The 27,368-nt window shown below is 36.5% G+C and overlaps 1 protein-coding gene across 2 annotated transcripts in view; it reads left to right on the top strand.

The window, feature by feature from the left end:
- Window positions 1-27,368, top strand: part of LOC140142803 (protogenin B-like) — a 168,056-nt gene that overhangs the window by 36,647 nt on the left and 104,041 nt on the right. The window lies entirely within an intron of this gene.

The raw sequence follows: 27,368 nt of genomic DNA, 5'->3' as shown, positions 1-27,368 counted from the left end.
TTATAGCCAGGATCAAGTTGTTTGTTGGTGGTTTGAAGTGTCTGTTTCATTATTTTCATTATTGACCAAACTTGGGGCAGATCACAATTTCAAGAAAGAATAAACCTTTTTGTTTTAAAACATTGGCATCAATCAGAATTCCCACTTGGTCCAAAAATAATGGGGTCCAGTTGAACCGCATTATCTGCCAAATCTGGAAACTATAGCATCTAAAAGAATCACAGTTTATCAAATTTTGAGATCCAAGTGGACCTCATTATCATTTAAATTTAACAAATTTAGAGTCCCACACAATTTTACTGTGCAAAAGATCCCAAGACTTGGTCTTGTGGGAGTCCCGGTATCAAGCAGATTTACTGTGAAGAACCTCCCTGTATTTTGTTCAAGGTGGCAAAAATAGGTACCTCAGTGTTGGATATCTTCCGCTGCAATGGAGACAAAAGTGACACTTTGTATGTCCATGAGGTGATGGGTACATACAAAATTCATACCCAAATGTAACAGACCCATTGCTAGCTTTAAAGCTTGGTGTAATGGGCTGGCTATTCCAGTTGAAATACATACACCTGTCCCCCTATATGGAAGACAAGACCTTAATTGAAATACATACACCTGTCCCCCTAAATTGAAGACAAGACCTTAATCTTCCACACAGGGAGTTTGAATTCTACACCATTGTGTGGGAGATTAAGGTCATGTCCGCCATAGGGGGCGAATGTACAACCATATCAGGGTTATGGAACTGTGTCCTGACCACAGAATTAGAGAAGGAGAACCGGGACTCCCTATACCGGCATGTACAATCGCGCCGTCAGCTATGGGGAGAAAATTGGGGGTATTCGGGTCCTTGCCGACGGTGCGCGGAGACGAACGAAAACAATTCTGCGTTTCATCTGAAGTGTCTTGGTACTCACGTGCAGGTCGCATCAAGTGCGTTTCTCAAATGCGCCCATCATCCATATCGCGTTTGCATGACAACGAATGCCTCGAGCGCATTCCGAGGGAAACCGAATACCCCAATTTTTGCTCCATGCCTGTATCAAGATGGCGGTCGAGTCCTGGTTCTCTGGTTTTAATTCTGTGGTCCTGACAGATTGGTATGATTGAGATCCTAGATGGACGAGTAAGATCATTGTGAGCTAGGATCAGGCATTCCAGAATACCGTCACATTCATTGTTTTTAAGTGGGTACTACACCCCTGGCCAATTATGTGCCTATTTTTGCATTTTTCTCAAAAATTATAGCGCATTGGTGACAAGTAAGATATGTATATTATAGGGGCAAGGACTACAACTACTGCACTGGAAATTTTATTTCAGCACAGACAACAGTTGTGGAGTTACAGTCAAAAATGAGGAAAACCAATATTTGATCAATAAATCAATAACTACTTGCCTTGAGTTGCTGAATTTTCAGTGCAGTAGTTGCAGTCCTTGCCCCTATAATATACATATCTTACTTGTCACCAATGAGCTATAATTTTTCAGAAAAATGCAAAAATAGCCACAAAATTGGCCAGGGGTGTAGTACCCCCTTAAAGGGCAAAAATCAGATTAAGGGTTGGAAAACAAAGGGAAAGTGTGATGCAGCACAGTACTCACTTCCAGTGCATGAGCTCCTGGGTCCAAGTCCTGCTGGTGGCAACTTGCTGGGGGTATTGACTGACTTGAAAAAAAAACCCTGAATATAACTGACAATAGCTTTAGATTAAGTCCAGACTTCTGTTCTCCCTATGGCTCAAGTAGAAGTGGGTAAATGAACCATGACTGTACTCAGTCATTTGGAGGAACGTTATAAGCTGTTTCATGAGTAGAGAGTCAAACCTAGATGTATGTCGCAGTCAGTAGGGTATTTACCCCTGGCTGTTGCCAATCCGTCCTGGTTTTCTCACGGTGAGCTTACATGTTATATAAGATTAGCACAGTTTGAGTACCCTTCACTTTTAAAGCAGTAAAATCAAAATAAATATTAGGGCTCAACTGATAATCGGACATCAGATAATCAGAAAAATCCAAAATTTTTTTTAAAATTTAAATATTTTGTTTTACCGATATCGGATCAGATATTGGCCGATCTTACAACATCAATATTGGATCGGTTCGGTAGTCAAATGCTATATCGATTGAACCCTGATAAATATTTTTTTATGAACATCAGGGTTGTGGTTAAATTTATGCTACATGTATGCTGTGAGTACATGTATATCACATCACCTGAAAGTTGGCACTTTCACCTACATTGTAGATTCATCAGTTAGTATACAGTGTGTATGCAAAATTAATGTCATCACAGACCAGAGGTTCCATCATCAACCACTTTGTCATATTATATAGGCTACCTGAAAGGGACCGATTTTTATTTACTAAACTCAAAATATTTTAACTGCCATGATTTATATGAAAATACAGTGTATTATATTGCATTCATTGTTATACAGGAAATAGGTGTGTGCATGCATGACAACAGGTGGACTAAAGCTGGTCACTTTTCTTTCTTTCTCTAAAATGTGTGATGACTTTTGTTCACTTTTGTAATAGGCAATATGCACGCATCATCACAATTCCCATTGTTTCTTACCTGGTAGCATGCACACGCATCATATTTTGTCCAGCACCCGTGCTTTTAAAAACTACCGCCACATCACAATAAGGCTATGCAGTTTGCTCAAGCATGATATACCAGTCCCAATTGTCTTTGTTGATAAACATTGAGGTCAACTCATCTAAATGTTATAAAATCCTGACTCAAAAGATTAAAATTTTAAAGAAAATGAACTCGCATATTATACTGAAATTTTAGTTTTCAGGCCACCTGCGGGGAAACTTGTTTTTGTTTTGTTTTTTCAGCCTTGTTGTTTTGCTTTGTGAAAAATTATACTACATACATTGTACATGAATGAAGTCCAGGCTTTTGTTTGGGTCAAGACTGACAAATTTGAGCGTGATACAAGATTGTACAATTCAGTTCCAACTGTACTATTGTTCTTTTGAAATTCAAATTGGTCTTGAAAGAGAGCTACAGAAATTTGTCAGTTGTGTGTAGAAAGCAACTAACTATGATTTGATCAGTAGTTGGTAATCGTGAACCCCGAAATACACTTTGTTGCATTTCTTGGCTACAATTGGTAATTTTTTTGGCAGTGCAAGCCTGCATAGAAGCACCAGACATTGATTGGAAGGGGAAGGATTCAGGGTTATTCGAAGGTATCATGTGTCCTTTTCACTTCAGTGTTCGAACTACTTGAACCCTTTTTAAGGGACAGTTTCCAAGTTTTGTTGCGAACTCATTTTTACATCATTGGCACTCACCCACCTATCTGATGGTGTATCGGAAACATTTAAAATAAAGTAAAGTTCTTAAACAATTTAAACAAAATCAAAAGATACTTTAAAGTGAGAAAGAAATAAAGTGTGAGAGAGGGTTGGGAGGGGAGATAGGGAGGGAGGGGAGATAGAGAGAGGGGGAGGCAGTGGCAAGTGTGGTTCAGCAGCGATAGACCTTTATAGCAGCTGATCAGAAATCTTCACATATTAGGCCAAGGAAAGTCGATTTTGTGTTTCCCGTCACCCGCCCTCACTTCATTTTCTGACCCTCACTTGAATTCATTATTGTGATTTTCCAAAAAATACCGATAAAAATTGGTTATATTTGCAAAAAAAAATTATGAATATCCCTTTATTTTTTGTGGAAAAATCAAAATCAAAACATACATTTTGCTGTCAACCTTGCAGACTCTTTTTAATATATTTATGAATCTCATTTGGGTTAAACATCCATTTTCAAGTGAGTATTTGGCAAATAACAACACATTTTACATGCGTGTTGGTCATATAAATGAAAGGCAGAAAAATAATGAATAATGAAAAAGTTACCTCACTTGTTTTCAGAAATTATGTGACGGGAAACTCAAAATTGACTGTTAAGGGCCTTATTAGTGTAAAACAAAAGCACCTTACACCACAACCAATCACACACTGTGCGTTTGATGAGCGTGTGTACGCGTGGTGGTATGATTGTTCTCGCCAATCATGTGATGCTCTTACTTGACGCAGCGTATTGAATGCGGTGTCCACTGCGTCGTCGAATACGCATCCAAATCGCCAGTAATTGATTGGTTGAATATGTTGTGATGATCGCGCATTATCAGTGTTTTTCGTAAAAGTCCTCCGGAAAAGGCCTATGGATCGCTTCATGCCTCTTTAAACCATGTATCCATACAGTGTTGCTGGGGACAAGGACGATACATCTATAAATAGATGCACATCTGTAAAACCTCTTCTATTGTAACAAGGAGTATTGACCTCAGAAGTTTAAAAATAGCTGTTCAATCGTTTCTATTCCATTCCCATCTTTCATCATCTTTTTTGTACTGTCTTTTGGGGTACGTGCCAATGTGCATTTATAGATAAAAATCATTGCAGATCAAGGTTTTAAAGGTGTTATATCTGATGGATGATTTCTTCATTAGTACCGGTACTGATATTATCATGCATGCATTTGTGGGTGGGGTGTGGAGGGGGGCTGTTTGTAAGGCAAATGGAAGACACACAAGAAATCTATGTGTGACGGCGGCGGCACAGGAACCGCTGATGTCCACGATACGGGGACAGGGTTATCACATGTAGATTGTATACAGCATAAAAACGCTTTATAACAGCGACCCTAGTTTGGATAGTGAAAACTTGGTAGGGCAAATAAAACTTGTGTATGTGTGCAGTTGGATACTGAAAGGGATGCAGCTTGTGGCTGGTGCATGGTGTAGCACAGTCTCTGTGCTGTACTCAGATACCTACATGTATGATGATCCAAGATCTACGTTCTGTGCTCGCTTCGCTTGCTATTCGAGAGGCTTCGCGGTTTGGGAACAGGGCTAGTTCTAGGCTGGTGTTGAGATATACAGGGTGTGAGTGTATTGGCTCCCGCCAAACAAAATTTATTTCAAATGCATGGAAAACCAAACTGCTCTATCCAATCACAGACAAGCCAGGAAGGATGAACAGTCCCTATCTCTACATGTAGAGATGCAATGGATAGCAAATTGCTCAAAATTGTTTTCCAAGTTTTTGTCAGTTGACAGGTAAGAATTCAAACTTAGGGATGAAATCAAAACTTGACTGGCGGTTGACCAGTGGTTCCGTCTGGTTTCCATTGTTTAGAACAATAGAAACTGGACAGAACCGGCAGTCAACCACCAGTCGAGTTTTGATTTCATCCCTTTAAATACCAATGACCGTATTTAGGTATCGCAGGATATATCACATTTTCTTCAGACTTCTAAATACTTATCACCCAACTAAAAGAACATTTTATCCAGTGTGTTTGCCCATTCCCCAAAAGCTCATAGCCTCACAATGTTATGGATGGAATGTACATTTAAGTTTAGAGAAAAGTGGCTTAAAAGTTTGGGTAACAATATACTTGGAGTTAAACTTCTCACTGCACAACAGGAATGATAGTCAGTCAAAATAATCCACTGACAATCCAGGATTTTGAACCTGGGACCTTTGGTTTACCAGTCAAAAGCTCTAGCTACTATCAACAGAGTTGATGGGGGAAGAGCAGAAGATTTCTATTCACTTTGTTCCTGATTCTCTGCCATCATCTCATCCAAGAAGCATAGAGAGGGGTTTGATTAGTAAACCACTTCAGAAATCGTTGGATTTAAAGAAATCCAATAGAATATGAAAAAAAGATTGAATTTATTAATGTCTTAATTAAGACATTTACTGGCCAATTTCTTGCCAATATAGTGAATTAGAATTGATATTATTTTGATGAGCTATGTATTGTTTAAAACAATAAACAAACAAACAAACAAACACAAAATTCAAAGAGCCATTAAATGACTTAAAGATGACCATTGTTCAGCAATAAACAAACAAATCAAAGAGACATTAAATGACTTAAAGAAAACTATGGTTTAACAATATAAACAAACAAACAAACAAACAGGCAAATAAATAAACAAACAAACATAAAAATCAGAGAGACATTAAATAACTAAAAGATGACTTTTAAATTTAAGCATCATTTCAGCTTCACCTTTTTGTGTACAAGTCCGCTTGGGACATGGATGTAGCAAGCAGGTGGAAAACCATAGTCTTATATGAATAAAAAACAATTTTGTTTAATAAAAAAAACCCTTAAAATTTCCTTTAGTATGCATGTGTGGGGTAAAGTAAACAAATCCTAGAAGTTTAACCAGTATCTGGTAGTGTTAAAACATGTACATGCTGTGATAATATCAAATACAAATTGTAAACAACATGTTCATTCATTTCATTTCACCCCAACATGGCGCTCACGCAAATGTTAAGGACCATCATCATCATCATGACAAAAATGTCAAGCTACTAGATCAAGGCCGCCGTGTCCGTCCACCAGAAATATCGAGCTAGCCCCTAGCTACCTCGCAGAGTTAATATTCACTGCATTCTTTCACCTATCAATACACCCTGGAGTATGCAGGCAGCATGCCTGAATGAGAGACTAAGACCCCGCTTTCAAGACTTGTCATCATCAACCCTTGAAATGCCCAGCACATTGCAAACGTGAACATAGAGCCAAGAAATTCATGTGAATTGTAACGCTGCATGCATTGCTTAACGGGGAGACAAGAAGTAGGTCAGAGTGGAAATGTATTATGTGCAGGGCCAATATTTTGTGCGAGGTTTTTCCACAATTTCAAAAGGAGCCACATGGCTGGGTGGGACAATTACTATGATACACAACCACGGTCGGTTTAGTGCCAAAATGCGAGGCTGTAGTGGGGATTGTTGATAATTCAGGTGGACTGTTAGTTGATGCCAGTCGAGTGAAAATTAAACCCTGTAAAAAGACTGGATGGTGCATCAGGGCAGTACCCTCTAAGCTCTTTTTATACTATGCTATGGCATGCACACACATAGTGGTAGAGGCCCCCAAAGCTGTTTAGCTGATACATAGCCGTCTTTTTGCAAAAGCATAACATTGTACATGTTGTCGGTACTGTACATGTAGCCTGGATGGATGATGATATGTTGATGGAACTTGTGCGCGCAATGAACTGAGCTCGAAATGACGTATGTAAACAACTCAGTACAGGGAATGAAAAGGGTTTTGATGGCAATTTGTAATTAATCACAATAGTGCCATTTGGATCCACAACATGCTCATCTATCAAGGCACAGTTCTTTAACCCCAATACCTTTGCACATTCATTGAATGACCTTTGAAAATTTGGGTACAAATATTCATACTCTGAAACTTGAGGTCAAATTTTGCACTATGATTGTTTAATTGAGGTTATTGATCTATGCAATTGGGATGAGGCTGTTGTGGTCCACAGTGATAGTGCCATTTGATTGTGGGCCTGTTTTAGTACACAAATTTGTATGCATCAGTGCTAGGAGTAATAACATCGAGTAGGTCATGGGGGTAGACTTGTCATAAAAGTTGATGCCAATAATTCTGATAATTTTAAAATGTGTCGGAGGGCTGATACAATTGTATACATTAAAAATAATATGCCTAGGATTATTGTTTTAGTAAATTATCTCACGTGAAAGAATTGGACCATATGGTTAGATCGATGCTTCCTGAGTGATAATAAGTCAAATTTGGCCTACTTTTGGTCGTTAGGTTCACTTTATCAAAATGTGATCTGTAAGGCTCTTGTGCATCGCTGATTTTCATCATGTCCCAAGGAAGAGGATGAAATGGTTGGTACACAAAAGCACTTTTGATGTTGTTTTGGAAAGTGGGATAGTAATTTACATGTGAAATGATGCATACCTGGATTTGATGTAGTCCATATGGTGACAGAGGAAAATAAAATCAGGAGTTGTCCTAGATTTTGACATCCAGTGGGAAATAATTTAATAAATTTCACCAGAATTTTGAGATAAACATTGGTTACATCTGTAAGGATGGATGCAAGGACAGGCTTTGGGGTGATGCATTTAAATTACTAGCCTATTTGAGGTATATGATCAACATAATGTTAGTCAACCCCCCTCATTGTTGTGACTTAATCGGAATGGTCACCATGGTAACAGTAATATGGGATTTTGAGGCGTTACTTTCAAAGGCATGATAGTTGTAAGTAGAGGCTCACAGGACTGATTTTGAGTGATCTATATGTCTCTCTGTAAGATTGAGACAAACCTCTGGATAGGAAATCTGGATATGATGAGCTGACTTTGAAGTATGTTGTATTCTTCACTTTAAAGGGACACGTGTGTGTGACTAGATCTGGTCCAATCAGGCTCAAATCGGCAATAGGCAAAATGAGGAAAAAATGGTAGACTTTGAAGTTGTATTCTTCACTGGGACACATGTGTGTGACTAGATCTGGTCCAATCAGGCTCAAGTCGGCAATAATGAAACTGAGATATAGGCAAAATGAGGAAAAAATGGTAGACTTGGAAGTTATATTCTTCACTGGGACACATGTGTGTGACTAGATCTGGTCCAATCAGGCCCAAGTCGGCAATAGTGAAACTGAGATATAGGCAAAATGAAGAAAAAATGGTGGACAGTGAAGAACTTTATATTCTTCACTTTAAAGGGACACATATGTGTGACTAGATCTGGTCCAATCAGGCTCAAGCTGGCAATAATGAAAATGAGATATAGGCAAAATGAGGAAAAAATAGTAGTAATTCAAAATTTGATTACTCAAATGAGTGCTGTGACAGCATGTGACATCTTGTTTCGGCGGGGAATAGGGCAATGTGAAATTTTCCTAAAATTTGGCAATTATGGCTCAAAGTAGTGGATTTCAGTGATTTTGTCCTGACCGGGGGGGTTGCCCCTACCCACAGGCAATGCCATTGAATGTGAGGTGTAAGTACATGTATTACACATTTGAAAGTATACATTGGTAAGATTATTTTTTAAAGTTTGTTACTTCTGTTTTAAAAGTGCAACTGCTCATTACAAAAATTGAAATATTTTATAGGATAATCATACACATGTATATCACACCTGGTTAGAGCTGAACATTGACAAACTGTATTGAAATACCATAGTAAATTCAGATCGGGGAAATAAAAAAAAATCGCAAAACCATGAAAAAGTTAATGATCCGTGTTAAACATCACTCTTTTGATAAATGAACAGTTAACCATCCATCAATATAAACTACTGTAAAAATAACTGTTCTGCATGTATGCCATGTCAAATCCGAATCTAACCATAAAATTGAGAAGAAATTAAATTTCAATTTGATTAAAATTTCACGGTATCCTCAGAACAACTGTTTAATCTAAACATTTTATCAAAACATTTTGATCTAAAAGCAAAATGTTTAGATATTTCACAATACCTGAAAACAACAGATCTACAAGTCATTAACCTCATTCATATTTGGTCGCATGTCATAAGTTGGGTACAATTTCCATTACATGGTAAAAAATGACAAAAAATGTATTCTTTGATATGTTGTATATATATTGACAATCTCTAATAATTAACACCATTTTTAACCTTAACACCTGCTTAATTTTTGAGATAATGCTTAATTACTAATTAATTGATACACAGGCGTCTATGTAAATCTCAATTTTCAAATGCGTTTTTCTCAAATCAGACCTCAATTACAAAAATGACTGTAAAATTTTTATTTTATGCAAGAATGTCATCAGATTTGGAGGATATGTTCTCAAAACATTAATGCTTCAAATGAACTATTTAAAATAATTGTATGTATGTTAATTACATTGTAAAGGCCAATGACCTTTTTATGAGTAAATAGCGAGATGGTTATTCTATTATTGAGGAAATGAATATCAAGAAGAGAATTGTACATTAGCATATTGCTAAAAATACTGAAATTCAACTAGGATTTCATTAAAAATGAAAAAATGGAACATATAACCCTTTAAGGTGGTACTACACACCTTGATAAATTTAGACTATTTTTGCATTTTCTCAAAAATAATATCACACTGGTAACAAAGTCATGTATATTATAGGGGTAAGGAATCCAGTTACTACACTGGAATTTCAGTGACTCAATCCAAGCGGTACGTTATTTATGATAAGAAAAGAGATACCGCTAGAATGTACCTCACTTCTTAACATATATAATGAGCCCCTTGTCTTGAATACCTGAAATTTCAGTGAAGTAATTGGATTCCTTGCCCCTATAATATACATATAACTTTTGTTACCAGTGTGTAGTTACTTTTTGAGAAAAATGCAAAATTTGTCACAAAATTTATCAGAGGGTGTAGTGCCACCTTAAGTAGTCAGTAATTGTTTTAGTTGTACAAATTCAACATTCAAAGCTGTTAATACATCATACCATCCCTAGATTTGAAAAAGTAACCAGTAGTTTTGACATGCTGACATGTGAATTTTCACATATGCCCTATTGCACACTCCCGCATCCGCCTGCTCCACATCCGCCTGCTCCTCCACCCCTGGCATTTTTTATTTCAACTGATGTGATTTTTTTACTGAATAATTTATAATTATATGCTTCAGTAGACTGAAAGAGTATAATATTAGGCTTAAAATGAGGTATCAACCACTGCTGTCGGATATGGGGTTACGGAAAGCCAATCAAATTTGTATCGCAATTTTCAGAAAAGTGTAATCCCTCCACCCTTTTAGCATACCCAACTTATGACATGCAACCATTTCATTTAGCAACACTTTCCAATTTGGCAGAACTTTATAATATTTTTTGAATTATATTAACAAAAATTCCCAGAAGTTTTTTGAAAAAAGCAAACTAAACCATTAAATAACAACATGAACAAGAATCTCTAAAAAACCTGGCCAAATACCTGATGTAAACAAAACCCATACCCTGGCCCAAACTTCCAGCAGGTCTGCCAACTTTACCGAATTGCTGAGGGCGTACTGGGACAGAAATATTGTTTGCCTATTCAAATTTTATCATTGATTCCGCATTTATGTGTCAACAACACTCAGTGAACTTATTAGTAGAACATAATAAGACAAGTTCATATTTGTCCCTTTCATTAGGCCAAAAAAAAAAATTGTTGTGTTTCCCTCAAGTGGAAAAATGGGAAATTTGGGTAGGACGGTCGGATTTTTTTCTTTTTTTTTTTTTTTTTAAAACCTTCAGTTTTTAAAAATCCCCTCAAATATTAAATAATGCTTCTTCAATTAGGGGACATTTGTCAATTTTGACTTCTGGATACCTGTTAGACATCAATTAAAGACTAGTCTTTCAATAAAATATTAATTTTAAGTGAAAAACATTGAGTTTTTGAACAAATCTGTCAAAATCATCATTCAAAAAAAAAAAAAATCTTGATGTTTAAATCGGGGGAAAGAACTTGAAAAAATTCACATTTTATCAGCTAAAACGGAGCCATTTGACCGCTAGGTTTTTATGAAATCAGTGCTTCCGCGGTGCTTCCATAAGATGCGCGGCGCATGCAGCTAAGCGCCATGTGTGTGTAGCGTATCTGTGCGTTAACAAATTGCGCCTCTACAAACGCGCGATGCGTTGTTGCGCCGCGTATACCCGATGGTACAACAAAGATTTTCTTTCCTTTTAAATTGCGGAAACGAGTGAAATAGTGAAATAAAATCCATAAAATAGAGCAGTTGGAGTTAACAAATCTGGATTTTCTTTCCTTGTATTTATAAAAAACATAACAAAGTAAATACATTTCAAAAAAGCTCAATTTCGCATGAAAGAAACAATGTCTTGAGTACACAGCAGCGTTAAGAAATCGGCAATCAATTGAGAAAATTTGCTTTATGGTTAGGCTATTTTTTGGGTTTCATAATTATTGTGTGTTTAGTTGAAATTTAGATTGTTGTGTGAGCAAAACCATGCAAAAACGTGACAGAAAAGCTTCAATGGACTTGAGCAGGAATTAGTGTATGTTGGTTCTCCCCATCCCCCATCATATAGGCTACTACCCCCAACTCTGAGCCCTTAAACCCTACAAATTTATTCAGTAGGTAATACTAAATAAATTGATGTTAGGGACGTGATGCATGCATAACATGCATGAAAATGAAAGGAGATATATATACATTAGATGTGCATTGAACAGTTAAAAGTACCTGCTACCATTTCTAATAAGCTCCTGGTGCGGTAGGTCAGAAAGAATGTTATGTGTGTTAAATGCGTAGAGGAACATTGGGGTTAAAAGTCAACTAAGTTAGGGATCGTTTTGGAATAACATTGCTGGATATTTGCCATCAAACAACAAAACATGAAGCAAGTGCAGAGACAGAGAAAGGTTGTGTGAATTTTGACATTCTGTTTAGGCCTAGAGTTTCTGTTCAAAGAAAAGTGATCGGCCCTGTTAAGCTTGATTCTGAGTTTTCCTTGTTTGAAATTCATGCCCTCATTTGAATTCATTATTGTGATTTTCCAAGATTAAGAATTAAAAGTGTGTTTTGTGGGTAAAAAAATCCCCCTAAATTGCTACAATTGGAACACAGTCTGAATTGGCTTCACATACTACACCCCTGGAAAGTACATGTGTACCTCCTTTTTCTGTCGGGTAAAATTATATAAAAGACTGTTTAATTCCGAATTTTGACTGGTATTAAATGAAACTTGGGAAAATAATGAAAAGGTTATCTCGCTTGTTTTCTGAAAATATGTGACGGGGGAAACTCAAAACCAAGTGCAAAGGGCCTGGGCTTGTATATATAGTCCTACCGTTAGAGATCCCAACAGCCTTACATGAATAAAGAGATGTTTTGAGCCCTATTTTCTTCACGCTTCCTTCCTAAGGCCTAAAAATTGTTTGATTAGCGTAACCCGACCGACCCTAAAAATAGGCCCGACCCTAGACTTTTTTTCTTATGGCCATGCGTTTTGAGTTGGGCCGGTAATGCGTTACATGTTTTCGCGAGATGAAAATTGCATGTTTTTTCATTTAAATGTCCATATCTTTCACATATCATACCCATCATATATAAAAGTATACATTTTCTTGTTGCAAATGAACTGAGGAATCCAAAAATGCACTTAAAAATGACATAGGGTATAACACGAAGGAGTTATGAAACTGAAAATACCAAATATTTTGGGGAAAAATTGAAAATTTGAAAAAAAAAAAAAAAAAAATAAAATAGGTGCACCCCACATATTTAAAAGTTCCATTTTTGAATTCCTCTCAGTCAGAGCTTTTTATACATATATAACATCATAGGGTTCAATAAAATTAAAATCATTTTGCGCCAGCCTCTTTAGGCATATTTTCCCATTGACTTCAATGTGTAACTTTCGAACGGAAAATAAAATATGCAAAATTGCTAATCAAAGCAAATTAAATTACCTGGAATAAGATTGTATGGTGTTATAGTATGTAGTTTAAAGTGAATTGTAAAAATATGAAAAAAGAAATGGACCTCTTCCATCATATGACCCCTGGGGGTCACTTTGATTAAATTTGCTCCTCCTGATCCTCCTCCTGCTGATCCTCCTCCACCCCGCACATTATGCTAATTGGAGGCTAATTATTCAAATGTTAATAACTTTTTACAACATTTATTATGTTTATTGTATTGGTATCATCACAAGCTTTAATTTGACACCAAATTTAACTACATAGGCTGCATATTAACTGAGAAAATGATAGAGATGAACCCAAAAATGTCGCGCGCATGTAACATCTCCACCTATTTACTGGCCCAAGTCAAAACGCATGGCCTTATACTTTTGCCAAAAAATGTAAAACAATTGAAATTAAAGAAAAAATTTAAAAAAGTTCCAATTTACAGCTTAAAATGTGTGTAAAATTGTTTTTTTTTAAATTGCCAACCGACCTACCCTAATTTTTTTTTAGGTTACGCCAATCAAACAATTTTTTTTAGGCCTAAGTTGCATTTTCTATGCCTGATTCAGGGCATAGGAATAGTGTCTTTTCTAGGAATATTCAAGTCAAATGTTGTCAAACTTTTCATGCCAGAGAAATAGGTCAATATGGTTGACCTATTTTGCAGTGTAACCTTGGTAACAAAACATTATATAGAACTTCCATTCAAACTACTTTTCTTTGTGTATACAAGATGAACAGTTTTAGACCATGGTGGTTATGATCTAATGAGGACTTTTCAGTTTTTGAATCATGTGCACAGTGGACACCCATTTTTATTTCCAAACCAGTTGTTTGATGGCATGTAGAACTGTATTCATTTTTAAGCAAAGTTGAACACAGATGGCGCTATTTATCTTAAATCTTGTTTACATCTTCACTTGTATATTGGCATTAATTTCTGATAAAAATGAGTAATAGCAAGGACATTTACAAACTTTTTTATGTAATGTTTTTTAGAAACATTAATAAATGATCACATCAAACAACCATGAATAACACCAGAATGGCAATCTAGGTAAAACTAACAGAAATAGAAAATCACAGCTCCCTGCCATCTTTGCTCATGTTTGGAGGAAAATTCCTGGGGAAAATTTTGGGTAGGCCTATATGTATCTGTGGGGTAAGATATTCATGAGCTTTGCTGAGCATGACACCACCCCTACCCTCATAGCCAGAAGTGACTGGTTCTAGGGGGCAAATTGTGGGAAACAAATTAGGCCTATGGGATAAGTGTTGTTCATTAATTTGAATTTCCTTATATAAATAGTAGCAGAAGATTATAAATTAACTGGTGTTCCACTAACTTGCATACTTTCTTCATCACTTGTACAGTGTAAATACAATGTTTTGCCAAATCCTTTTTAAAAGTTACATTCTTGTCCCCGTTTAGTACGTGTGACGTCAGATGTGTTTATCAGATCTTGTGCAAACAAAATAATACGAGTTGGATGGTAAGTGGTACGCTTTTACCGTATTTGTGAATAAAATATAAATTACAATTTTGGACAACCACCCTTTCATCAAAGGACAATCGCCCTTTCATCAAAGGACAGGGTTGCATAAATTATGTACATTTATGTATAATACCTCAAACTTGAAATGACTAGAAGCAAATTTTCTCTTGAAATGCCCCCACCTATGATGATAAATTGACCTTTTATTATGGATCAAGTACAACATAGAAAACACTGGAGGCAAAAGTTTGAGCGAAATAAAGAGAATAATTTGAGCACTTGGGTTCAATGGACACATGGTTAAGTAACTAACTTGCATTGTTGCACAGTGCGGTGAATATGAGAAAAGCACTGCCAATCTGAATGTATTTTACGTTATGTGGCGAGGCATAAATGTAAGAAAAGTTGTGCGGTAAATGGCCCAAGTGTTGACCGAAAGCCAACTGGCGCCAGTCCAGAAAGGCGCCATTAGCATCAACCAGCCCCAGTGTGTGTCAGTCCACCCTGGGGGCTAACCATGTGACCATTAGGGGTCTAAATAGTCACCTTGAACTTGTGGTATTACATTAACAGGTAGCTAAATTTGGTAATTGCTCAGAATTTTGTGGTAGGGTCATGAATTTAATCATGTTTTTATTCTCTTAGTTTATGTTTATATCTTTTTGTGGGCACATTCTTATACAATGTGGTTCAACAATGTGGTTCAGGGCCTGCTGAACAACGGGTGAACACTTTTTTAATGCTTGGGGTGGGGGGATGGGTGGGGGCACAATTTTTGCCTACAAAATAGTCTTAGACATAGAAGCATAAAGGGCTCTGCAATAATTATCTTTTTCCCTCCAATTGGCAAAATTGGAGGGGGGGGTAACTTTGGTAGGGCAAAAGGTTGGGCAAAAGATTTGTCACATATTTATGGGGGAACCTTTGAAATAAAACGCTCTAAAAAAGTTCTAACCCTAACCGCCTCAGGGCTTTTTGGCGACGGGAATTTTAAGGGAAAGAAGGAAGGAATAAAGAGAGAAAAGAAAGAAAGAAGTTGTTTGCTCTGGGTGGGATTCAAACCCGAGACCCCTCGCATGCCAAGCACACAGTCGGCGACACCTTGCCACGGGTCTTGGGCAGGCCCGTCTGCCAGTGAGGGGTGTGCGGGTGCGGAGCACCCCCAAATCTGGCAAATTGTACAAAAAGTCCCAAAATTTCAAAATTTGCGAGCGTAGCGAGAAAAAAAATGGGTTTTTTACGCTTTTTTGGACAAAAAAGTCCAAATTTGGTCCACTTTTCACAAAATCGCCCCCCTTGGAAAAAGGTCCACTTTTTCAAAATCAGCACCCCCCCAAATGAAATCCTGCGTACAGGCCTGGTCTTGGGCTTCGCATGCTAAGCACTGTGTCGGCGACACTTTGCCACAGGTCTTGGGCTTCGCTTGCCAGCGAAACCGTGCCTATATATCACTTAGGGCGATAGTATTTTGTAGTATACGGTACGGAACGGGTTAAGGAAAACAGAAAGGCAACATTCATATATGCCAAATTTCCTGCTCGCTATGCTAGCATTATATCTAGTAGTTAATAAAGTTTGCAAATTGAGTTGGCATGTGCAAACTGGGGTGGGGCAATGATTTTTTGGCAGATCAAGAGGGAGAGGCAAGCCATTTTTGGCAGGCCGAGGTGGGGGGAGGTTTGTTTGGCATACGGACAGGGGGGCAAAGCATATTTTGGTACGCCATTTTGAAATTTTACCCACTCTGGGGGACAGCTCCTAATAGTCAATAGCAGAGTAAACATGGTGCACCAAATGGCTTAAATGCTGATTTTATTTTCCTAGCAGCTGAAAGGAGTATTGCAGTATAGCTGCATGCTCCATAGCAAATGTATACAAAATATAAACAAGAGCCGTTTAGATATTGAGAGCTATGGATAGTTTCACAATACTTTAGGGGTCATATTTTTGCAAACAAAAGTCTTAAGGGGGTACTACACCCCTGGCCAATTTTGTGCCTATTTTTCTCAAAAATTATAGCGCATTGGTGACAAGTAAGATATGTATATTATAGGGCAAGGACTACAATTACTGCACTGAAAATTCAACAACTCAAGGTTAGTAGTTATTGATTTGATCAAATATTGGTTCCCTCATTTTTGACTGTAACTCCACAACTGTTGTCTGTGCTGAAATAAAATTTCCAGTGCAGTAGTTGTAGTCCTTGCCCTGGAGAAAAATGCAAAAATAGGCACAAAATTGGGCAGGGGTGTAGTACCCCTTAACCTCCCTGATTTAAGCCAGTTATTGAAAGTTGAAGTGAGATTTTGTGTACATTTTCTATACAATTCTATTATGGTACTGTAACCTTCAGCTGCTGTGGGCCTACAGGGTGTCCCAGAAAAAATTACCGAGTGAATAAAATTGAATGTAAGTCGAGAAGTAGACATTGGAATCAAAAGAATTAAAATGTAGCGCATAGCCTATTTTATTGTGCATCGCGTACGATAATTTTATTTGATTCGGTTGACTGGTTGCGAAGAAATTAACGATTACACAATGCGCGCATCAAGGCAGTTCATTCCAAGTTTGATCACAGGCGCTTTTTTTATACTCGCCACCGCTTCCTAAAGTTTGTGTATCTCATTAAATTTAGTCCACATTATCTATTTTATAATCCGACGGTGTTATGTTATTCATGCTTTCACTGAAGATGAATAACATTTTGTCCGAGAAAATTTTGATTTCTGCAATTGGAAGCTTTCCAACTTTAATTCTTTAGGTTGTGCAAATATGTTATATTTAAATTTCCAAAGAACATTGAGTCAAGAATGACAATGATCAAGTGCTTACAGTTTACGTGTGATTTTTGATACCATGGAACATTAATGTTGAAGTTTTAAAAGATTTAAACTTTGCATTACAATTTCAACGAAAGATTCCAAAAACTTACGGTATGTCTGAGAATTTTTTAAGCCAGCTGGGATTCTTTTATGCAATAATTCTTTATGCAACATTTATATCAACGTAAAATATATTTACAAGTACCGAGCATCAACTGACATGCAAGCTTTCATTTTCAATATCGTGCTGGTTGTTTTCAAATCTGAACAAAACCTAATTAAATGTTTTAAATAAACAGATTGTTTAAAAAGAACGAAAAGGATTTCACAGAACAAAACATGTAACCACTTTAGTGCGCATTGTGTTAAATGATCTTTCTTTTAAACTTGGAATGAAGTGAATTGATGCATGCATTATGTAATTGCCCATTTCATCGCAATCAGTCAAACGATTCCAGTAAAATTGACATATATGATGCAGAATAAGATGGGCTACACGCTAATGTTTAGATTTGTGGATTTTGATGTCTATTTCTCGACTTACGTCCAAATTCATTTGCTCGGTAATTTTTTCTGGGACACCCTGTATATTATATTTCAACTTTGAAGATGGCTAATCCCACTTTTAAAAATGTGACCAATTTGGCTTCAGTTTGAGATACCTATACACTCTTTGTTGAGCAACCTCCCCCTTGGTGTCGTATTTCCATATATGGTCGAATCCATCGAAAAGTGTACACGGCATGTTCAGGGCCATAACTTAAAAGTATTAATCAATTGACATTCGTTTTTATATTGTGTTTATTCGCCTTGATCATACGCTTCGCGCCATATATAATAAGACCCCGTTCTGTGAAAAAATTTAGACACAGAGACCCCAAAACATGCTATTTTTACCCATTTTTTCAAAATATTTCTTAAGGTATTTTTAAAAACATCTAAATCAGTTATGAAAAGAAGTCATTGGATTGAATCTAAATTGGTTTCCTGAAAGGTGTGTATTCAAAGATTGCCTGTTCAATTTTTCACATATTTGTACATAACTATGATTTTTTTGTGATCATTTTTTGAGTGGTATTTTTTTACATTACCTACGAATACAATTTTTCATAGCACTAGATATATCTTAAAAAATGGAAATCACTAATAAATGCGCAATTGATACAAGCTTTGATATGTCCAATACTGAAATGCATTGTATTCGGACATCTTTATTATTGTGTTTAGCTGCCAGAAATTCTAAATGGCACAAAGGTAGGTTTGGTAAAAAATATGCATTACCTCCGAATACATGTTAAAAGCTGTGTCATTTCCACAAAGTGAGAGAATAGTAAACAATAGTTAAGGAATAGGTGCAGGGTAATACACTCTTTATTTCTACCAAGTTTCAATAGCCTGCGTTTAAATATTTCTGAGATGTCAACAATAAAAGCAAGTATTCAGAGGCAAATTTCGGTAACCGAATATTACCTACGAATACAATTTGACATCATGACAGTATTGTGAAACACCGCCATTCATGCCAATACCCATATTGGTACATAACGAAGGCCTGTATGTTTGCTATCAAATCATATGTCAATGAAAGTTGCGAATTCACATACATGCCCACCATGCAAAACCGAATACGGCTTAATTGTTGAAAAATATGTACTGAAATAGACGACGGTCTGCTCATTTGAAAGAAAAATCAGATTCAAAGAAGATTAGAAGGGATAAATACTTGGATTTGTCAACTGTCATGTGTGCTTCATTTTAAATGTTTACCGACCTTCTGGTTTCTGAGTAATTTGTGTCCAAATTAATTTATTCGAAGGTAACTTTTGACGCTTTCGCTAAGGTTACCTACGAATACCATGGAAAAAACGACTGTTCTCATTGTCTCATGATCTAGACAACACAGTGATGGACCCTGGTATAAAGCTAATTGTAGTTGCCCTCAAAAGAAAGGCCACAAGACGTAACTGACTCCAAGATGGACTTCACAAGTCTGCAATAACGGTTTTAAGCGATTTGTGTGCAATTAATCAAATTAAAGTCACTTTAGTGCCTTTGTTTCTTACTTCAATCCTCTTTCAACCACTGTAAACCGACATTATTAATACATGATAGGGTCTCAAGTATCAATAAACGCATAAAAAGAAAATAATACATTCAAAGTGCTTTATAAAATGAAGTTTTGATTATGATATCCACCAAAAGTCTAATTCTTACCTACAAATACTGAAATGTTACTTACGAATACAGCATAATACATGACATGTGTAATGAAGTGTCCCTACCAATGGAAATTAATTGTCAAAAACTTTAAGCGGTACCTCAGGACACTATTATTACCCATATACGGATTCATTCAACAATTATTTATTATGTAAATTTGCTGTTTAACTACTTGTATATCAAAATGAAGTGGTCAAAATTTTGCTAAAAGCATCAACAATTTTTGAACTAAGGTAATAGCATTTATTCATTTGGACGTACCATCTGAAAGAGATCTAAAAACTACCATTTTATTAATTCATTACCATAATAGCCAAATTTAAACCTCTAAACTCAATATAGATATTGTTAAATCGCTCATGTTACCTACTGAATACCGGGTTTCTTCACCTTTTCATTGTATAAAGCGTTAGGTGTATGCGTATAATTCCTAATATTCTTGAAAACATATATCCTACTCGTTCTTATACAATGTGTAAATTGATTCATACTCATTTGATAAATAAAATACAGAAACTGACCTACACTTCATTTTCAAAAATAAACTAGCATAAATTGGCAAAGATCATATTGATCAAGCGTTATAAAAATAAAACAAATATTTTCTGGTTGAGCTAGCATTTTCCTGACACCCTGTGGTCTACATAAAACAAAAAAAGCGTTAATGGGAATATTCCATTTGTTTTAGGTTGATTAGTATTGCGATAGTGAAAGCATCCTAGTGGTATTCGTAGGTAACATTGGGTTTTGATATCACATTTACTATCACACGTCCTGGATTTATTTTTCAAGATTAGTAATGGCACTTTTGGTTCCTATAAGGCCAATATGTCATCAATCAATGGGCAAAAGGAAAAAATTGTGGAGACATTTTTATTTCGGACTTTTATTTTTGGCCCGTGGACACCTTTGGTTGGATTCGACCATATATGTAATCCTTTTCTGGTCGGGCCCCTGCCTCCCTCCTCCGGCTCAGGTGTAGATCCACCCCTGCTGAGCACCCAGTTTCAAAAATGTTCTGTATCCATGTGGTTCACATAACATACTTAATTAAATCATATTCACATTCACAGATTATTCATTTTGTCAATTTTGTCTTGTTTTTTGTTGATATTTGTGCAAACACATTTTATATCAAATTTTCATGATGCTCATAAAAAAGCAACCAATGCCGTTTCACATTTGAATATTTGTGTAAATTTCATAAAAGGTTTTATTGATATTTGGATCTTTTTTATATGCACATAATTTCACGATACTCATGAAACTAAAAATAGCAAACCGCCGGACTCTCTCTCTCTATATATATTTTTTTCATGATAGACCAGTAAATTTCCTTCATATTTTTTAAATTAATTTTTGAAGTTTTTGATAATTTGGGTTCATTATTTATAATTATATAGAACAACAAAAATCCTGCAAACATACTGAACTAATAATTTAGTTTTCAAAGACAGGTCATAGATATGAGTGTGCATTTCTTATCACAGAGCTTTATCATTAATTTTGAGAAAAATAACTGTAGATTTAAGAGGAAGCCGGTAGAGCAGTTATTCTGGGTGAACCAACCAAACCTGCCTGGTTATGAAATTAATCAGTGACAAGGTTATATCTGAATTTGACAGGTGCTAATTGATGTTTTAATGTTATTGCATCAATTAGCACCTGTCAAATTCAAAGATAACCTTATCAATGATTAATTTGATAACCAGGCAGGATTGGTTCACGCCAGAATAACGGCTCTGGTGGGGCTTCCTCTTTAAGGCATTAATTACCCATAAATATGCAACAACTGTATAGATGAGACTTTTCACAGTTCACGCAACAAAGAAAATAGTAGAGGACTAGAGGTACTCTTAAAATAGATCAGGAAATCGATCAACTGAGTATTTCATCAGTGTTTATTGGCCCTGAGGAGCGAGGGAATACATGTAGCTTCCTTCAAAATATGTTCAGTGGAAGGCAGGATGCCATTTCAAGGAATTTAAGAACTGGGTTGCTGGATCAATATCATGCATCAGTCTCTGGAGATGATGTCAAGGGTGTCATTGACTTCAGAGAATTCCATTAAAAGCTTCATTTCATTTCGGTGCATGCTGCATGGGGTTTACTGTCTAAATGTGTCACTGTGTCGTGATTTCCAGATTATGACATGATTGTATGAATGACGGTCACATGGTAAAGGTGTTGTTATTTTAAGTTGTAAAGTCTGGTGGGTATCATGGTTCATGATGGAAACATAATTACGACAACGAAATTGGGACACACTGGACATTTTGTAAGCGATTAAATGACATGATCATGCTACAAACTGACCCAATGATGACACAGTTTCCTGCACAGTTGTAGTATGCTGACGACATTGATCGGATATGCGATTCTTCTTCTGTGACTCCATTTGAAATCTACACCCATGCGTAGGAGATTAAGGCCATGTCTTCCACAGGGGGGTGTATGGATTTCAAGTGGACTAGCCCGTTTTCATTGTGCAATCTTGAGGATAAACTAATGAGAGATACTACTACATGTAGATGGAAACCTGTTGACAAGTTCATAGTGATCATCACCCGCTACCATCCAGGCCCTATAAAAACACTTTCCATCAAATAAAAACACTTTGTCCTGTTTTCACACATCACATATTGGTGGTGATACTTGCCAGCTAATTTTGCTTGTGGTTTCTCTGAAACAACATAGAGTAGACTGAGAGACTCACTTTGAACTTGAAAACTCTTGAGGCCAATGAAAGTCCAGTTACTGAAGTAAATGTAGTTTATTTGTAACATTAAGGTAAAAAAATGAGTCATTTCTAGAACATTCTTGCTCATTTCTTTTGCTGCATTATGTAGAAAATACGATCAAATGTGGACTTGTGGTTTCTGGTGCGGTATACATGTATGATTGATTGTTTTGATCAGAGTTACAGTCATGACTTCAAGCAGTTATGTTAGCTCAATTGATAAGGCGTTCGACTATGGTGCGAGAGGTTGTGGGTTCAAACCCTGATGTTGGTAATACGCTCTTGTGTAAAAACTGAGTTAGCTTGAAATTCCTCTGGACAAGAAACTTACTGGTAATTGTCTCATTGTAACCCGTACGAAACTCGGGGATCTGATCCTGGCTGCGGAGGTCAGTTGTGGAATGTATAGGGTCTGCGCTTCTAAGCTACAAGTCCGTGTGTTGCTGTGTAATAGTTTGTGGAATGATATGGGGCCGTAATGGTCAGCGACAACTTGTGGATCAACGTCTAGAGGTTGTGCCTGTGTGCACCACACTGCAAATCACTGCGCTTTAAAAAAAAATGAGGCTGACTTACCTGTACTACTTTGTACTGTAGTGAATTTCTGATTTTTCAACCCCCTTGTAAACCCTCCAGTGTTGGACAAAGCCATCTGGGAGAGGTTCAATATTGAAAGATAGGGCGGAGGAAGGATATGATGATGTACTTCAAATGCATGACAGACTAGATTTATCTCATTCATGCTTTTTATACAGCACACCAGACTCAGGCGCCCCCTATCGGTCAGTGTTCTGGTTGACGATTGAGAACATTAAAACATGACCAAATACCCTACATGATCAAATACTTTACTGTACTAACACAGTAAACAGCTTTCATAAACTGTTTGAATCTATAGAAGCCGTCAGTGTGACGTCATATGCCACCATCTTGTGGGTATACGCTGTGATGGTCGTTCGATCTCCATGCGTGAGCGGCAAAATCACCTCGTTGATGTGCGATAACAGCTGCGTGGCAAGCTGCGCCCTGCGCGTAGTGTCCGACGCATGAACACGCAGATCATTTGTACCCACAAGATGGCGAAAGGCTAATGGCCTCTATTGAGATATAAGAATTTTACGATAATACCTCATTTTCGATCCGTTCCACTGATGTACGAGGGGCAGTCAGTATGTTTTAAGAGTTGACTTGTGACGTCATATGTGGATTGTTTTCATGGCATTTCTCAATGATTACATAAACAATGTACCTTTGTCTTTCAAACAACACATGTAAAAATTATATCATACACATGATTACGTAACAGCATTAGAATAAAATCAATATACTAGGGACACTGCCAAATCACGCAAAAAGGCGGGCCTTTTAAATTACAGAAAAAACACGTGTTTACAATGTCCGAAAACAGCAAAAGTACAAGGTGCATATGGCTAGTTTTGGGCAGGAATAAACACTAGGTCCTCCGTTTGCATTTGGTAAGATATGAGACTTGCCATTAAACTTTGGTGGAAATGCGACGTCTGGAAACTTCAACAACTTTAGGGCTTGAATGGAAGCAAAATTATTCTGCAAAAATGGCGAAAATGAAAAAGCAGTTATTACAAATGACATTAATTATCTCCAAAATTAAACAGAGTAAAATATAATGACTGGTCACGTGTGAGAGCTGGTACTCAGTGCGATGATAACTGGTGCAAATGAAACAACAATCTGCGCATGCGCAGGTGGGATGACCGATACAACATGGTGGAAATGCACGAAAATTGCTAAATTCCATGCAAATAGGGCCTAAAATATTACAAAATGCTATGAAAATTGTAATTTAAATATTCATATGAATTTTTATGGATGATCTCAACCTGAAATGAACAGAAAAGTTTTAAAAATAAATTTCTCATTCAAACGATGGTCTCTCTCTTTGTACCACTACTTTTTGTATAAATGTAACAATGGTACAATAACAGTTATATTTTAATCACGGATTCAAATATTTTCTAGGGAGACTCCCGTTTAAATGTTTGGAGATAAGTCAACAGAACTGGCAAAAAAATTTAAATTTCCACGTTTGATATTTTTGGCAATATCAAGATTTTTAAAGAAAGAAAAGCCTTGTTTTGGTCAAAAATAAGACATATTTGACCACGCATTTTAAATAAACTAAAACCTTTACAGCCCAACAAACATGGTTTAATGAACTGGTAGTTTGTGTTCTATTACTGTTCCAAAAGGCAGCATTCTCCATTCTTTAATTCCCGAGAAAATATAGAAAATACAACAATACCTCATTTCAGCCTCTTATTTCCCTTAACAAAAACGCCTCAATTTCACCAGGTGACTCTAGACCATTGATTTTATGCTAATGCTGTTACGTAATTATGTGTGTGATAGAATTTTTACATGTGTTGTTTGAAAGACAAAGGTACAGTGTTTATGTTATCATTGGGAAATGCCATGAAAACGATCCACAAATGACGTCACGAGTCAACTCTTAAAACATACTGACTGCCCCTCGTATGTTGACTGTTCCTTGCCCCATCTTCCTTAATGCCCAGCTTTACCTATTTAAATCATACCAATATTCAATGTAAATATTTTCATCTTTCCCTCCACTCCTCCACATTATTTTGAACACTTGTGATATTAAATGTGACAAATTAATAAGTATATCTATGACACAACACCTTTATATTGCCCCATATTCTGTTCCAATTCCACGCTCTATTTAACTATTCAAATGGCTCATCCATTTTGTTCACATATAATGCAAATTTGTTTTATATAAACAAGTATATGTATGTAATCAATGCAAAGTGTTATTTTACTTCGTTATTAAAGGCGTCAAATAATTTTATTGCAATTTAGTTTTTGCATTATACTGAAGGCTCATAAATTTATGTTGTATCTAATAATTAAAACCAGGGAAGATTTGTGCTGATTAGGTTAAGTTATTATGCAAATTAGGACAGGTAAAATATGGCAATAGTATTGGCCATACGTGTATAGTGTTATATTAAAGGTTTGTTGGTAAAATTTTGGATAATATGAGTACTTTTTAACTGTGTTCTCAAATTGTATTCACCTTTTGGTTAAAAAATAATAATAATAATATCAAAAGAAAGTTTGACTTAATGTTTCTTGAGAACCGTAATCCAATTTTGCCCTTTGAGAATGACAATCAAGAACCGTTACCCCTGGGCCGTTCCCCAATGCCCTGTACTGTAAAAGTGGAATTTTTAGCCATCACACTCGCCCTAAAATCAAGAAACATATGGGCTGTGCAGTAATTTTTTTTGGGGGGGCATGATTTTATTTGACCTGCCAAAAGGGGGAGGGGCAAGTGATTTTTGGCAAGCCAAGAGGGGGAGGAGAAAGCAATTGTTGGCACATATTCATGGGGAGCATTTTAATAAAAAGCTCTAAAACAATACAGAAATGCTTTTATTTTCCTTCTCGTTGCGCTCGCAATATATATATCTCTAGACCATTTAAGGTTTGCAATTTGGGATTCCCAAAATTTGGCATGTGCAAAGGGGGGGGGGGGCAAATATTTTTGTCAATCTGAGAAAGGAGAGGCAAGCAATTTTTGGCAGGCCGGTTGGGGGGGAGGCAAGCATTTTTAGGCACGCGGTTTAGAATCCCCCCCATAAATATTGCCTGCCCCCCTAAGACCTTCAACCTTTAATAATATAGACTTTTTGGCCCTATAGAACAAGACAGAATTTCAACCTTTTTAAATACTCAACAACTCAAAAATATAAATTAATATCAATATTTTGTATCTAATATCTATAGAATTTATAAGAAAAATAGATTCACTCACTTTGTTTCACAACATCATTCGAAATCAAAGGGGAAAAATTTATAAGCCATGAAAAATGAACATCATAATGCATTTGTTTCTTGGAATTATAAAATCAAATCCACTTAGTACTGTATAGGAGGATATTTTAGCAGTCTCAATTTTTTGCAATTTTAACAGTTCTGTTCTGAACAGTTTACGCCTTTCTTTTATTCACGGTTGCAAGTTTAACAGCTATCCATTAAAAGCATATTTTGTAAGCAGTATATATTGTCACTGACTCTTATCTGTAAAAATTAGCGTGAAAAGTGCACAAATTAAAAGCACGCAAAAATATCCCAATCTCCAATTATACAATATTCCTGAGTGAAGTCAATCTAAGCATGTTGAAGTAACACACGCTGTATCTGATTATATCCATACTGGGAAAATTACATGTAAAAGCACAAAAAAAATGTAATTGGGCCAACAAATCTTGAAAGTACATTGTGACGCACCTGCAAACATTTACGAGGGTTTTTTAGAGGAAGTCAAAATGGGTCAAAGCTTTCCTTTATTTGCAAAAGCATCGGAAGGAAAATGAAAAATTAATAATTGAAGACGAACCCTTTTAACGTTGTTGTCGATCTGTGAACAACTTGACCTGGATTTGAGCCAAGGCGGAGGGAGTGATATTAAAGGCTGAGAGAACATGTCCCTTAATTTGAACAAGTATTAGCACATTGAAACATTCTATTTGACAGAATTTACTGTCGGTATATTGCAGCAGCAATGTCCATCAGGAGAGGGGATAATATGTTCACATTCTGAAAGAATTGATAGAATAATATAAAATGTTCTGAAACTGCATGGGCTCGGATTGTTTAGATTGAACTGGAGGGTCAATCGTAGCGACTTAGCTTTTCAGCGAATTGACTTTATTTTGTATATATAAATACTTGGACATGTACATGTATGTTTATGCATGCACATTGCAATATTTTTTAGTGGTTTAGCTCGGTGGCTTACATGGTATTGTGTGAACT

Source organism: Amphiura filiformis, chromosome 20 (genome assembly GCF_039555335.1).
Source record: "Amphiura filiformis chromosome 20, Afil_fr2py, whole genome shotgun sequence".
Lineage (NCBI taxonomy): Eukaryota > Metazoa > Echinodermata > Ophiuroidea > Amphilepidida > Amphiuridae > Amphiura > Amphiura filiformis.
Note: the sequence above shows the minus strand (reverse complement) of the source record. Positions and strands in the feature narration are given on the sequence as shown.